This window comes from Oryzias latipes, chromosome 13 (genome assembly GCF_002234675.1).
Source record: "Oryzias latipes chromosome 13, ASM223467v1".
NCBI lineage: Eukaryota > Metazoa > Chordata > Actinopteri > Beloniformes > Adrianichthyidae > Oryzias > Oryzias latipes.
Genome location: NC_019871.2, coordinates 7,919,638 through 7,936,056, shown reverse-complemented (window position 1 = coordinate 7,936,056; position 16,419 = coordinate 7,919,638). Strand labels below are relative to the sequence as shown.

The window sequence follows — 16,419 nt, the reverse complement described above, 5'->3', positions numbered from 1 at the left end:
GCTCTCAGCTCAATGCAATTTCCCATCTGCTTATGAGAAGATTTTCCAAGATTTTCTTTACTTTTCTTTTTATGTAGTTTAAAATCTACAACTTTTCTGTCATTTTTTCTCTCTTGTGCTTTGCTCTGCTGAGTTGTCTGTTTGCAGTCACATTGTAAGTAGACCACTGGAGTTAACTTATAAGACAAAACCTCAATTTTGCCACCAAAAAAAATCTAATATTTCTGTTTATGCTGATTTTGAGTAAGTATCTGATTACTCCCAGTTATTTGGTGTTACATGTTACATGGGCTAAGGGTGATCAGCCTTTTCAGTTGTTAATTTTCTAGCTTAAAAAATGTGCTTAAATAAGTAATGAGTAACATAACATAAACAAATAGCTAACTGAGCCGTTTCTCATTTATCTGTTTCTTTCCCTCACATTTGTTGCGTATTCTGCTGCCTCAGCGTGAGCTCTTTTGAGATCCTTAAATGCTGCCCGCATGTGAAAGAATGTCTGCTCTTTGGTCATTTGCTGCCTTCCCGCACAATCCACGACTTTGTTCTACATGCATGTACAGAAACGCACCACAAAACAAAGTTGTTGTCTTCAAATGTAACCCCCATAAGTGCTCTGCGTGAATTATTCATTTGCATCCCACTTGCTCATACTTTCATCTGCAAAGTAAATACTGACAACATTCTCATGTTAAGCTTTGTGCCAAGTGAGTAACACACTCGGCCAAGTGTGATAACACAAATCGCTCAGTAGCAACGTGCTGCACTCGTTAAAATAATTAAATACCGTTCCGTCACACTCCTTAATGTCTTCACATACCACGCAATTAGAAAATTATAATAGTAATAGGGACAAGAGTTTTTGTAACCGTAATTGAGAAGATGGAAAGTTTTCTGATGAAAAAATTGTGTCTTTGTTTCAAGTGTGTGGGGGTGTTTACAAGCCTTAAAGCTGTGCACGCATTTTCCCTGATATGGCAGAACAGTGTTATCAGCTGCTTTTCTGTCAGACTGCAACAAACACTGCCACATTTCTGCTGTTACAAGCACAGTGCAGTCAAAGTTCCTTAAATATTTCTGTCAACGTCAGGTCAAAGTGATATTTTAGTCTCTTTAGTTACACTTTGTTTAAAAAAAAAAACCCACCTCAGTGGCTAGTAGACCTGTGAAAACATGAAAAGCGATTACCGGTAAGCTAGAGCTCGTATCATAATAGACTGAAGCAAGAGGCTATGTTTGTTTTGCTCACCACACTGAACATGTTTTCTTCCTCTGTTTGTTAGTAAAAATGATCAAATTACTGTTGTAAAAGGTTTTATAATCCTTTGTGCAAAATCCTAGCCTGCATTGAAAACATGCATGAAAAAAAAGGTGAATCAAAAACTACAAAAATATCTGTATCCTCTTAACTTTCTTTTTATTTGATTTTTTTTAAAGTTTGAAACAAAATAGGTAGTGTCATTAACATAAAATAGGACCACACTTTAAAAAAAGTCAACTCCCTAGTACTTTTGTTATAAACACAAAACGTGACCAGAAGTTGATTAATTTTCACAAATTGTAGGCACAGGTGTAGCACAGTTGCATAAAATGCATAATAGTTTTCCACCTGATGTCTTTACTGATCCAACTGGATTTAAATGTACATTTTAGGGAGGCAGAGACACAAATGTTCAGTTGCTAACCACTCACAAAGTTGTTAGTAATTGTTAGTAATACTGTGGTGGTGTCAGTAATTGCCAAAAACGAGACAAAATAAAAAACTGTTTGGCATTCTTGACTGACTCGGCTGATTTTTTACTTTTTGTCATTATAATTTCTCTGTTGGTATAAGACCTTTTAAAGAACCATTCAGATGAAAATGCTGTTTTTAATATGTTTTTGTGCCATTTGTTGTGATGGAGGGCCTATATACAGACACATTTCTGGTCATTTCTTTATTTAAATCGTTGTTTATCAGGAGAAGACAAAAAAAAGGTTTGAAAAAGAACATATTTGGGATGTAGTCAATAAGCTTGGCAGGCCACAAGCTCCCTGCTCCGCTCCATTCAGTCGCATTCCACTTGTAGGCGACTAGGTCCAAGTGCGTCTTTGTTTTCCTCGTCCGAGCTGTCATCTGGATTAAAACTGCTCCAATGTTGCTCACTATAATGTTGCACTGGTAATGTCTGTGGTGCGAGGGGCTGTAAACAGATTAATGATGGAAAGTACACCTTACTCCCCGTCAACAGTTCCGCCCAAAATGAGAATTTCAAATGAACTACTTCCGCTCTGCAGAAACAATGTCCTAGAAAATGACACATATTTCTGATTTTGACTAAAAACGCAGTAATCCTGATTAAAAGACGCTTATTAAATGGATCATAAGAGGATCAAAGTAGGACTTTGAAGCTTTTTCTACATGTGCAAACTATCTATCTGAAAAAATTAAATCATTTATTTATTTTTATAAACTGTAACCACTTTGGAATAATGCACAAATATTTTGTATGTGAAGATTCATTCATTCATCTTCTAAACCTGTTTTGTCCCTTTTGGGGTCACGGGGATGCCGTAAACTACCCCGGGGCGAACTCGTGGGCGAACGCAGGGGATATCCTGGACAGGTCGCCAGTCTGTCGCAGGGCCACAATCACACACCCATGCACACTCACATTCACACCGAGGGACAATTTAGGGTAACCAATTAACCTTTGTGAATATATACTGTTAATAATTAACTCCATTAGTTCCATGGGATAATATAATTGAACAAAAATATAACTTTTCACCAGAAAGTCCCAACAATGGCTTCAAGTCATGTCTTGGTTTTTGGTGAATTGATGAGCATCCTTTGTGCTTCGTTTCACAGCCATGATGCATTACATTTCAGACAGGGGCTCTCCATCTTCCGCTCCTTCTGACGGGACATCTGTCTCCATTAGTGGGAGGCATTTTGATGCACTTTGATCTCATCATCTTTGTACAGGAATAAAAGAAAAAGAGTCACATGAACAGAGTGGGGCTTTCTTTTCAACGATAAACCCCGCTCATATCACACATTTTGAAAAGACACTTGCATCATGGTTTTTGGAAATCTGATTGCAGCAGGTTAGAAGTTGCCACATATTTCAGAATTTGTTTGAGGTTTCAAAGACGGAATTAATTTTGTGCTGACAGTCAGCATAATCTGATAGAAAACATGCTGAGATTTGTTTCAAGATGCTTTCCGGAGGGCAACGCCTCGAGCAGTGCTGCACATTAGAATGACTAAGGCGTGCTTCATTTCATGCCAGAGAAACTTTGTTTTTTTTCACCATTTTTTGAAAGCAAAGATCCAACCCAAAGTGTTTTTCACCCTCTAACATCAAGATTGTGTTACTGCAGAAGCAATTTATATGATTCCCTGCTTCACTTTGAGCATAATGAAGACACGTCTTGTCATGAATTATTGCAAGTTCAAATTAACATTCCAGCCAAACTCATACTATACCTCTGAAAACAAGGAAGAAAACAAAGCCGCCTTTGAGGCTCACAAATCCTCCCTTAAAAAGATTTCTGCAAAGGTTTGTGTTTGGTAGTCACTTACAGGACAGTTTGGGTTTGTTTGCACATTCACTGGTGGACAGCTTTCAGTGGCGCAGGCAAAATCGTCATAGGGTTGGAAAAAGCAGTCGGGAGCTCACTGAAGCCCCCTTCCACCTATTTTTAAACTGTGTGCAGAAGCAAAAGGCCAACTGTCAAAAATGCACATGGTGAGGGTCATCAGCCTCACGTGGCCGCTTGAGTTTCTGGGATTTTGGATGAATAATAGATACTAAGTGCAGAAAAACTGGCGAGGCTATGAGTCACTGTGAGGGAAAGGAAAGGTAGGCCGACTCCACCGCATCATCAATCAAACCAGAATGTCTCCTTTCCTTGTTTTTTAAATTTCTTTGGATTGACTGGGATGGTAGGAGCTCTGGAAAGAATACAACAGGGAGATTTTTGTACACTTTAAATAAACAGTTGGAAAAAAATAAAAACTTTTGAGACGCTAAACCATCAAAGAAAATCAACAGTCTACCAATAAACTGAAGCTGAATACAAAAGTATTATTAAAATATTTGTAGTCAAACTGTCAATTCAATAATAATAATAATAATAACGATAAATTTTATTTAGAATGCGCTTTACATTTTGGGTAAAAAAATCTTAAAGCGCTACAATGAAAGCAGGAATACCAATGGTTTTTAAAAACTTCATAACTTTTAGTACCTAAAAGTTGGGGCATGCATGTTTTCACATCATCTTGTCATTTTGGTCTAAATTTTTATTTTACTGTATGTGTCATTGATTCAGCATGTAATCAAAGTCCCGTTCTGATCATCTTTTGATCTAGTCTAGGTCTGCACGATATGAGGAAAACTCGGGATTTGCGATATTAGTGATCAATGTTGCGATGACGATATAACTTGTGATACATGAACAAATACCAAGACATCTACATCATTTCCATTTTACTTCAACAGTTAAATTTAAATAATAGTCAACTGAGCTTAAATTAGACTCCAAATGACCCTCGTCTACATAGGAGGCGGGCATCTAACATCAAAGGGGTCCACCTGATTGGTGAAATACATACATGGATTTATTTGATTCGTGGAGTACTTCAAGCAGCCACAAGATTGTTTTAGCACATTTAAGGTTACCATTTATCACATTTTTTGCAGACTTTTGCGATATGCGTATTGCACAGGTTGATAACGCAATAACGATAAATTTGAAATTAATTGTGCAGGTCTAATATATTCTAAAACTGTTCACTGTGGTCGATTAATTATGATTACGCCATTTTTTGCCAAATTTCTTTTTTAAACTTCTCTCGTTTCCTAAGACATAGTTTCTGCAGAGTTGCAGTAGTTCATTAGACCCCCGTAATTATCCTCCAATTTCCTTAACCCCCTTTTTTCGCCTTTCTTTCGCCCCCCCCAAAACATCCATTTCTTTACTTTCTCTTTTTCTTTTCTGTCCTGTCCAACAACAACAAACAAGATACAAATATAATCAATATAAATAAAGTTTAGCCTAAATTACAAAAGAAGTTTATTCTAATATATACCTTGTGTGTCAGAAGATTCATAACCTCCTGTTGTAACAGTAAAAAATGTCCAATGTGAGGCCTTCAGCCCTTATCTGTTTGCTCAGCTGTTGGACAAGACAAGTTAAAAAAAAAAAAAGAAAAGAAGACATTCCCATCTGAGTTGTGGATAAGACACTGTGCTATGGGTATAAACGCTCTCCAGCTAGCTTACAGCTCCTGGCACCCCCAATCTAACATTACCTGTCCAACAAAAATGGTGAGTAACATTGAAACTATCCAGCTAAACAGTTGTGAGCCAGAAGCCAGCTCAATGAATCAATTTTTCTGCAAGTGGATACATCATAACGGCGCAAAGCAGGGAGCTTGTGGCCTGCTGATTGGAGTTTCTCTGTCACAACAACATTTTTCAAACAGCTTTTCTTGTCTGCTCCTGATTTAAAACAATTTGAATAAAGAAATACTCAGAAATGCAATTTTAAGATTAATTTTGGTAATGTATGTCATCCATCAACAGAAAAATGGGGCAATACCATGTAAAGCGCCAAAAGTACAATTTTCATCAGAAAGGTTCTTTAAGCCACTCAGAGTGTCTGTAGGTACTTTATACTTGACTATTATACCATCATTTTTTTTTTTTTTTACTAATTTTGGAGGGCCACTTTTACAGTGGGCTTAGCCTCAACAAATACATTTGTGCTTTTTTTCCACTGTAGATCGCTTCCCCTCTCTTTACTGCTTCCTTTGATGTCGACTCAAGAGAGTCCGCTCTGCTGGAGACCTCTAGATCCTCTGCTAATGATCTCTATCCACGTTGAGATTCTGCTTTCATGTCTTGTGTAACACTTGCAGTTTTTTTCTCTGCAGATATCCATCATGCACAGCCCCTATACTGCAATCTCTTTTCTCATGAAGACTGGTGCTGTTTGTTGTTGAGGTGTGAAAGAGAAGATGCTTATCAAAAGGGTGTTAGAGATTAAAACATCAAAATTGACGGTAGTTTCATGGTTTTCTAATACCCACTCCTATGAAAATTGTGTTTTTTGTGTTTTTTTATATGTTTGTGTGCCACTTTTCTCATCTAGAAGGACATATATTAAGAAAATTAAGACTAAAATTCAGTTTCTGAGTATTTCTTATTTTAAATCGGGAGCAGACGAAAAAAATCCTGTTTGAAAAAGCTTGTAGGTGTGACGTAGAACCTACAACGGCAACCCATTGCGATGCATCCGATTGCATCCTGCTTTGCTTTCATAGAAGGAAGCTTGGAGTTTGGTGTGCGCAGATGTTGTTGTTTCGGTTGTTATGGTTTCCAGATAGTCTATATTGATCGCTATCTTGCCTGTCTTTAGACTTGTGTTTATATTTGTTATCAAGCCTTTCTGAAATATCCTTGAGCTTGTTACCTCACGGAGCGTCTTTGTGTAGACCCAGAATTATCTTTTTGTGTTTGTACAATGTGAAAAATTACCCTTACAACAGCATCCTTTGGTCCATTCAGAATAACTGTAATAAACACCATGTTGAAAATAATTAACTGACCTTTATCAGATCTTCTCCGGGATACATCACTGCCATTAAGTCCGAGAGACACATTGGGGTTCTGTGCTTTTTTATAAAGGGTTGACTTTTATCACATTTTGTGGTGTCAACTGCCTCACTGCAGAACAAAGAAGCAAGAATTTATGCCACTGGAAATGGTGTTTGAAAAATGTAGGGTTTTAGTGTAGGTTCAGAACTCATTTTGAAGCAACAATTCTTTTTAAATAAGACTGTTGGAGAAGAAGAGTTGCTTTTATACCCAACAGAGATTGAAAATAACTTATGTGACCTTTATAAAAACCAGAGCTTTTATGAAAAACCTTAGTATTTTTATTGTTTTCAAATCCCTCCAGGAAATACTCCTCTTGGTTAGTCAGGAAATATGTTTTTTCCAGCTTATGGTGATTGACGGTGACTAGGGTTCGCTGTGACACCAGGACTGCATCAGCAGGACTGCATCAGCAGTCCCAAGTCTTCCTGCAAGTCTTTGCCGGAGTCTCACCTGCCAAACTGCTAGACCGCTGTCGAGGATCCTGTCATGGAATCAGATGTCCCAATCAATCAGCTGCTGAACAGAGTGCAGGTAGCTAGAATGGGGTGTAGGAGCTTACCAGCACGATGGGGGGAGAGCTTTATTTTTTGCAGAGTTACACTTTAGCAGCGTACATTTCTGAAATACCTGTGGTGATAGAATGACAGACAGTCAGCTTTGGCTCTCACTTGGCTGATGTTGTAATATTATTATGTATGAAAGATTATCACTTGTCTAAAAGAAATTTAAAAGGATGTACAGAAATATGACTTTAAAGGATTTGGTCGTGACCAAGTGGCATGAATTGGCAAATCTTTTTACTTGTATTCTTTTTCAGTTTCACTAATTAATTCACAAATTAAAGATCAACTATTCAAAAAAGATTTTGTATGTAGAATTAGGGTTTTTAGTGGTACTGGTAATTTTTTCTATGCATGTATAGTGTAAAAAATTAAATAATCTGTTTTGATTTAAATTTGTTTTTTTTTGTCTTTTTTTTATCCTTTTATCTTTGATGTTTGATCCCCAGAGATGTGACAATTGAATTTTTCCACGGTATGATCAATAAAGATGCTCTTATCTTATTTATTACAATCTTAAAGTCCCTCCCATCACCTTTTGATCTAGTTTAAATCATTCCCGGTGGTCTTTTAATTATGATTATGCTATTTTGGCCAAAATAAAAAAATTGTATTTTTTTCTAGGACATTGTTTCTGGAGGGCGGCAGGAGTTCATTAGAAATTCGCTTTTGAGTTGAGGGCGGAACTGTTGGTGCAGCAGAGCAACCCCGCTCCCCCTTCCCCTCCTCGGTGCTAAGAGCTCTCTGTTTACACACTATTTTTATGTAACAAATGGATTTTTTTTTCAAATGCTTTTTTTTCATCTGCTCCTGGTTCACAACAAGTGCAATAAAGAAACACTCTGAAATGCAATTTAAAGCTTAAATTATATTACATACGTCCTCCATCATGAAAAAAATGCCACAAGAACATATTGAAACACAAAAAACTTGATTTTTATTGGAGTGGGTCTTTAAAGATGCAATGTTTAGGGAAAGCAGACTTTTCAAACTGCCTAGACTTTCTTCAGTGGCTGAGAAGGTTGGCGTTTCCTTGAGGCGTGTAAAATTGTGCATTCAAAGGTGTTTGCAGTGCAGGCTTGCAGCTGAACGTGTGCTGTGGTTCCCTCCTGCCCTTTACTTCTCCCCTGTGTCCTCTGCAGTTTCCCCCACCTCAGAACGAAGCCAGCACTGCTGTCACTGCTGCTGTGATAGAGGCACACCATCACATCTGCTGCACAGACAGCAAGTGCTGCGTTTTTCTCATTTAGTGCGTGCTGACTGTCAAAACCAAAAACCAAACCTCCTCAAAATTCCATTTACACAAATCCTGGATTTTTAGGTTGCAGGGAAGTGGCGTCAAAATGACTTTCCACTTAAGATGAAAATGAAGCTTACTTGTTTGCTGATCCAAAAAGAGAAGCCTGAATCTGACAGTTTTGAGACGTGAACAGTTTTCCCACAAAAAAAGGCGGCAACATTTTGTGTAAATATCATGCTACTTGCAGAGGAGTAATGGGGCAATTACAAGGGAGGGAGGGAACACGCATTCCTGCCGGCAATAGGTTTGTAGTTTAGGGGGATGGAATTGTAGAATAAAGGACAAGGCAAGAAGGGAGGGAGGAAAAGAGTGAGAAGGAGTCAGCTGGAGTGTGTGTGCTGGGGGGTGAAGGGGTGGGATGTTTGGGGTTGGGAAGATCCGACCCCTCCACTCCCTTTTTTCCTCAGTTGTACTCTTCCTTCAAAGTAGTTCTGCTGCAGACATGCTGGAGTATCACTAATCCTCTCAAGTGGTTCTTGAATCCGTTTTTTTATTTTTTTATTTTTTGCAGGACTTCTTATCTGTGGAGAAAAACGGAGCCTCGTCTGCCCATAGAGAGGTGAGTCATTGCTATTTGCTGCTATGTGTTTTTGGCTTCTTTTGCAACAGTGCACTTAGACGATAAGAGAGACAAATGGCTCCTCAGCACAAAACCACCCACTTTTTCTACCCTTTGCTAAATATCACCGCTTTGTGTCATACACGCAAGGTCAGTGTGCAGTCAGATACTTCTGGAATACTCTTATCTGTACAGTTTATATATTCTGGGTGAAGCATAATCATTCATTTGAGTTGTATGTCCTAATTTTACTGCAGCCCGAGGGGTCTCCACCACTTTATACCTGTAGCTCTCCTGTGTGTAGTGGCCAGAATCAGCAACCCCCTGTATCCCCCCCCCCCCCCCCCCTTTCCTCTTTTACTGCTAGACGTGAACAATACAGCTTGTGTCTGAGTTGTTGTAATGACAAAGCCGTGCTGGTGGCGGCTGCTTTGTGATGCTGAGAACAAGAAGGGATGAATTGCAAATGTAGAGATGGTCAAAGTCAGGGAGAATTCCCGGAGTGCATTTGTGGAGGAGGGGGGTTGGTGCAGAATTTAATGCTCGAGTTCATTTAAAATCCGAGCTTTATGTTTGAAAACCCACGGTGACTCTAGAGGTTTGGGAAGTGATGAAGGATGGTCATCTGGTGTCATAGTTATGGTAATGTATCGATCGTTCAAGACTCAGCAGGAGAGGAGGTCAGATTCTGCTTTTGAGGGGTTTGGGATCTCCACAGCCTTCCCCCATGACTGGGGGAGCCTCGCTTTGACATTAAATATATTTTAGCTTTGCATAAAAGTCTGAAGAAAAGAAAAAAGCTTTGGCTTTAACAAAATATGAAAAATCTACACAGATTGTTCTTGGGAGCTTATGACAAATCAGTCTGCAGGGGAACAAAGGCTATATTGTGGATTTATAAGGCACGAGTATCCGTCTAGATCATGGGGTTTTTCAGATACTGTGTCATTCTTTTAGAGGACTAAAAAAGCAGAATTCACTCAAAGGTTGCTTAAAGTTCAGCTTAAGGCATGATTGGTAGTAATGCATATTGCATTTAGAATAAGTGGGATTCATCTGAATTAAAAAGAGAATCATTTTCAGAAAATCACTAACAGTAGCCACGTAGTGTTGCATGCTGATAATTAGACAAACAAAATATGCATTAAACTTTTTTGTAAAACAAAGAATTCTGCAATTTCATTGGTCTAGATCAGGGGTCTGCAACCTGAGGCTCTGGAACTCCAGTACATGCAGCTCTTTTGGTTCTCCATTTTGGTTCTTTAGCTTTGAAAAGCAAAATGCTAATAATAAAATAAAAAAAAAGACATGAGGGATTTCTAGTATATTTAATTTCTTTCATTTTATTTTACATTTTTGATGTGTCAAAAAACTAAGCAAAATATGGTAAAAGTTTAAATTTACTGTTTATTTTCTTTAATTCTTTATTTATAAAATTTGGTATATTGTGTTTTATATATATAAAAAAGATTCAGATGGATCTTATTAAATACAGTGTGTATTTTATTTTGAAAGGAACTTGGATGTGTCAAAAATAAAATAAGTTAAAATTGTTATACAGTACATAGAAAAAAATAAAGCAGTTACAATTCTATTAAAATATCTTGGTCATATAATCAACGATAAGCTTACAGATGTGTATGTTTTCCCCCCCCAAAACATTAACATTTAAAAAGTTGGGCTTGGATGGGAGCTGTTGGGAACGCTAACATGCTTTTCCACCTTTATATGTTCAAACAGGGCAGGACTATTTCCTCTCGTCCGGTTTCCACTCACATCACGCATTTACTCCCTGCTCATTAATATTGGAACCAAAATGACAAAAAATAGTCTCGACACTGAACCCGATTTGAATTTGAGAGGAGCATATAGCTGCAGTTGATGTATGAAAAGAAACACACTCAAACTGAAGGCAGGCTTGGCTTTACTACCTACTGACCTGGAAGCAAAAGTCTGCCTGTGTGGAGCAGCCGGAGATTCATCTCATGTAAAAAAATATAAGCGCCACGTTTGGATTTATTTTTGTTACGGTTTCTACACAAATATTTTTAGCAGTTCTTATGCAGACTGGGTACAAAAAAAATGTTTTTCTCTTCTAAACACACTTTATTTATGGTTCAGTGAATTTTCTAGTGCAAAATTCTCAAAACAGAAAATGTTTTCCATCATAATAACTGCAAAAGTTGCTCTTGGTATAAGAAAATCTGTTGTAAATCTTTAAAAAGAGCTTGCAAGTTAAGTTTAGTCATCATCTGTGGCTGTATGATCAATGCCTTTAAGGTTTGACCCAACATATGCTATGCACCCCACCCTGTGACCTCCGTGATGGCCTAGCTGGAGTTTAAGTGCCAAGTAACACCAGCTGCTACACAACGCTAGTCTCTAATAGAAGATTTTTCACTGAGCAGAACAGTGATTTGTAACATAACATAGAACTGCTTAAAACAATAAAATAAGGATAAATCCTGTTTATGCTTATGTGATTTGTTGTTCAACGACAGTAAAACAACAACAGAATCTTTGCAACCACTGTGGGATTTTTCTTAAAGCTGCACTGCTACAAAAGTGCTCTCTATCTCACACTCCTTCATGATAGAGGTCAGTCAGGTTGCACATTGCTGCAAAACTTGGCAGTGTACTTTGTCATCTCACCAACCAATAAGGGTGACAGGGAGATTTATTATTCTGGGTTGATTTAAGCAAAAATTGCAGTGTTCGAAGAAAAGCGGAGCTTCTTTTAATCAGTGATTGTTTGTTTGGTTACTGGGATACTTATCTTTGCTGCAACTGGGAAGAGTCACAAGTCGTGTCATGTGTGTGTTTCCTTTAGAAAGAGGCTGCTGGACAGCAAGCACCATAGAAATCGGTGCTTTTTTTAGGAATAAAGTTTGAAAACAAAATATTTTGATCTACTTGAGTAAATCAGAAAATAGGTCAACCTTTAATTATTTATGTTTTATTGCAAAAAATGATACAAATAGTTTTTTTCTTCATATTTGACTTTTTTCATGCTGCCTTAAAAACCAAACCAATTAATAAAAACAAAGTGGATCCCAAAAGACTTTTGATTTTCCATTTCTCCCTACAATCTTGAGATTGTTAATAACTGTTGTTTGTACCATTTGTCAGTAATTCTTTATTTTTCTTAAGAAACCTGATGAATTTTACTTTAAAAAAATGAGTGTATGGTTTATAAATTAGTGTGATCCTTCAGGTTAGTCTTTAATCTTTTCTGTGTAATTTATTTATGTGAATAATTAAACATCACAGGATGAACGATATATTTTGGACGGCATTTGTTTGAAATTACATTCTTGCTTTTACTATGTAAATTCCTAAAAAGCTGATTTTCACTGCAGAGCATGATATAAGTGATCCTTTCTTATCAAACATGACGTTTTTTAAGATTTTTTAAATGAAATATAGCTGAATAAACTATATTTTAATATTCTCTTTTAGTACACACAACTTTTAGGTGGCTAAATGCCACATCCTTTTGTGGAGTTTGACCAAAAAAAAATGTTTTGCCAGTCAGTCAGGTTGCGTTACTTTATGATAAAACAATGATTGGTGTTGATGCAGCCAGCTTCAGTCTGCACCTAACTTTTAAACACGGAATTTCCTTCAGATTAACAAATTATTAAAATATAGTGTGTTGTAGACGAAGTATAATCCAAATCCCTGTTGGTAATTCAAAAATTGTGTGGTTTTTTTTTTTAGTCAAATAAGTATGCATAATATGAATGTCTTTCAATCTCTTCCGATAATCCATTTCTTAAAAATAATCCCAGAACTGCTTTTCAGAGCAGACAACTAGTGAGAGAATGAAGTTGGCTCATGTTTCCACTTCCACATGAGGAAACTATGAGCTGTTTTGAGTGAAGAATTCATGGAAAACCTCCCCCTTCCTCCGTACATCCACCTGTGTCATTATCTCCAGGGCTCAGGGTGTTCAGATTACAGGGGTTTGTGCTGCAGCTTGTTACCAGTCAACATGCTGCATTCTTTCTTTTTATCAGTACAACTGCTTTAATGACAGGAGTGGATTCCAACAATCCAAAATAACATATTTTTTCATTCTCTGTATCTGTTTCTCTGTTTCTGTTATGGTGAGATTAATATATGTTATTGTATTAGATGTCCCTGTTTTACTCAGGTGAGTGAAAATGTGGATCAAATTATATGTGACATTTTAGGAAGGTCTCATTTTTGGCTTTGGTGAAGAGATTTTCTGCATTTTCTCGAAGCACAGAAATGAGTTGACCTCTTGTCCCTTGGGGTTAATAGATGAAGAAGGCAGGTGGGGTGTGGAGAGTCCTGTCTTCCTGTTGCAGCAGGCATAGGAATTTAGTCTATTTTGTGACATTGTGTGTTTTCTAATGACAAAAAGACCTTCAAAATACTTCAAGGGTTGTTCAGAGATGACAAAAATCCTTCTTTCCCTTCATGTGATGAGGATGCCTGAATGGACAAGTAAAGCCAAGTAAAGCCTGATTATAAACACTATGAGATTTGTTGTGAAATGGAAGAGAATACACAACATTTATCTGTCTTCATTGTAATGCAAAAATGTAAAAAATGGTTTTAGATTGTAGACACTATTGTGTATGTTCACGATAATTACCATCGGACATCAGGATGCAAACACTGGTTTATGAGCTCTTTGTTTTTATTTCTTCTGAGACTTATTTTGAAACAACATCTACACTATAGTGTAATGGCAGTGTGGTGGATTGTCTTTTTTTTTTGTTGTTTTGTCTTCATTTTCAGCCAGTGGTCATAACATTTGTTTTTGTTCAAAGCCCCATCAGGAATTTGGTCGATTTGGCCTGAGCAGAGTCCGCCTGCCATGATCCCCGTTAAACTGCTGCAGCGAGTCCAGAGTTGTGGATTGGTTGACATTTAAATAACCGGCTACATTTTTTTTTCTGTATGCTAGCCCTAAGCTGAACAATAGCTCTGCTCTGTTCTGCTCTGGTTTGTTTAGTCATGACATGATGCAGGCATGTATTAAAAAAAAAAACACGTCAGCATTGCATGCAGTTGTTAAAAGTTGTGTAATGGTTTGTCGTCAAATTTAGAAAATTGTAAAGGCTTTACAATAACCTTCTTTTTTTTTTTTGTCAGTTATTGAATTAGTAGGCAATAAATTGACATTCGGTTTTACAAAACCTCCATTTTATTGCATTTAAATAATAATTAGAAATGTGCTTATAAAAATGCTTTTGGGTATGATAGCTGTAATTGGAATGTGTTTCTATTAAAAAGGAACAGGGATGAGATATTTGACGCTAGAATACTTTATTTCTTGTGGGATATTAAAAAGCAAGTTGTGGTTTCTGCGCATCAATAAAATCCCAAACCCAGATTAACCAGGTTGAAGAATTGGGACAATTGACGGTAGGGTTCTTTTTTCTGTAGAGTAGAAACCCTGCAGATTGCCCAAAATATATCTATTTTTTTTAACTGACCAGGAAAAATCATTATTATTATTATTATTATTATTTGCATTTATCAGGATTGTTATTTTAAAGTGAAAGATATCATTTATAGTCAGTTTCTGTCCTGTCTGTTAATTGCATTACCAGCATAGCAACCTTGTTTCTACATTTAGTGAGTTGTTGCATCCTTCTTGCAACGTTTATGCAAAAATAAAACATCTGCTGGCTTTTTTATAGAGACCGATGTGAAGCATGTTTTATTCTTCAGTCTGCTTTTACATGTTCTGCTTTTAGTGGACCAGTGCACAGGAGCTCTTAACCCTTTTGCTATCTTAGATGACCCCACCCTTGCATTGACGTTTTATTCCTACCATGACAAAGGTGGATAAAGGTCGAAAGATTTCATGTAATCCATGGACACCAGTGAAGATCACAAATCATTGAAGAAAAAAGGTTCAGCGCACTGTCTAGTGGGTCTAGATGCCCCAACTCCCAATGTTAAAGTGCCTATGATAGCACAAGGGTTAATACTGTAGCAGATCAAACATGTGAACTCAGGACCAACAGAAAAATTTGGGTCTTGGTTAACTTGCAAATGAACCTTTTTGTGGTTCACCCAGAGTGTGCATGCAAAAAAAAAAAAAAAAAGACACATCAAAGACTATTAACCATAGTAATGTAGGCATTTTTTTTGTAAGTTTGGAAAAACAAACAGTTCTGTACAAGATAATCACAGTCAAGTCATGAAAAGTTCGAAAAATGTCTTGAGGGTAAATGTGGTGTACTGTGGAGTGGCATGTGTTGGTTTTTTCTTCTGATCTTTTATTTTCTTCTTTGTCAAAGTTTGTTTTTTGCTTCTCTTAAGCAAGGCAGTTCTTGCTTCTGCTCGACAGTTCTATAGGTTTTGGTTCTTTCAAGTGTTAAGGGCCCAGTCCGATCATCTTTTGGTCTATTTTAAAGTGGTCTTTTAACCATGATTATGCTGTTTTTAGCCAAGAAAAGGATATCGATTCTGGAGAGTAGCAGGTTTATTAAAAATTCCCCTCTGAGTTGTGGGCGGGACCTTTGTAAGAAATAAGCCCGCCCCTTTCCTCCCCAGAAGAGCTGTCTGTTTACATGGTGTCCTGTTAGCTTACACCCCCTCGCCCCTCCAACCTAACATTACAGTGCAACAAAAATATAAAATAAATATTGGAGCTATCCAGTTGTACAGTTTTGAACCAGATGTCAGCTCAGACGAGGAAAATGAAGACGTACACCAAGACCTACACCAAAAAAGCATTTTCAAACATTTTCATTGAAGGGGGTCTTCAACGTAAACTAAACTAAATTGCGGATGTAAAAGCACCCTAATTTAAGAAATGTAAATGAAACACAAGTCCAGAGCGCTTTAAAATCAGTTTTCAGCATCTGTGCACATGTATCAAGAATGCTGCATATAAGGCCCAACCTAAATGCATTGATTCATTAATTTTTCTTTGTTGAACTTTTGTATAATGCTTTAGGAGAACTTTAATAAATTACGGTACCTAAATGCCACAGTTAGCATTTAACACATTATGCTTAACACTGACATAGTTTAAGATATGTGAACTGAACTTTCTATTTTAAGAGCCTTTCTCTGTATTTTGGTGTGTTTTTATCTTGCAGTGTTTTTTTTTTTTGTGTGCCATGCTTGGTAGAAAATGTTAAAACTCTAAGTGAATTAAGTGATAAGCTCCTGGGTTATATAAAAAATGAATGGACTTCATCAACAACATCAAACACTTTGCACTGCAGAACCACTGAGTGGAGATGGAAAGACTGAAGAGGGAAATGAAAGCTACAAGGTAGAAAGAAAAAAAAAACAGGGTCAGCTCCAATTTATATAACTCCTTTCACTTTAAGCTTGAGTGGATGCACCAGCAGA

General features: G+C 37.2%; 1 protein-coding gene across 1 annotated transcript in view; it reads left to right on the top strand.

Annotated features, from left to right (window-relative positions):
- The window catches only part of LOC101174366 (T-lymphoma invasion and metastasis-inducing protein 1), a 54,323-nt gene that overhangs the window by 1,755 nt on the left and 36,149 nt on the right, over positions 1-16,419 (top strand). The window contains exon 2 of the mRNA XM_011482332.3: positions 9,022-9,069. The gene's annotated coding sequence lies outside the window, so the exon portion shown is untranslated. The remainder of the gene's footprint in view (positions 1-9,021; positions 9,070-16,419) is intronic.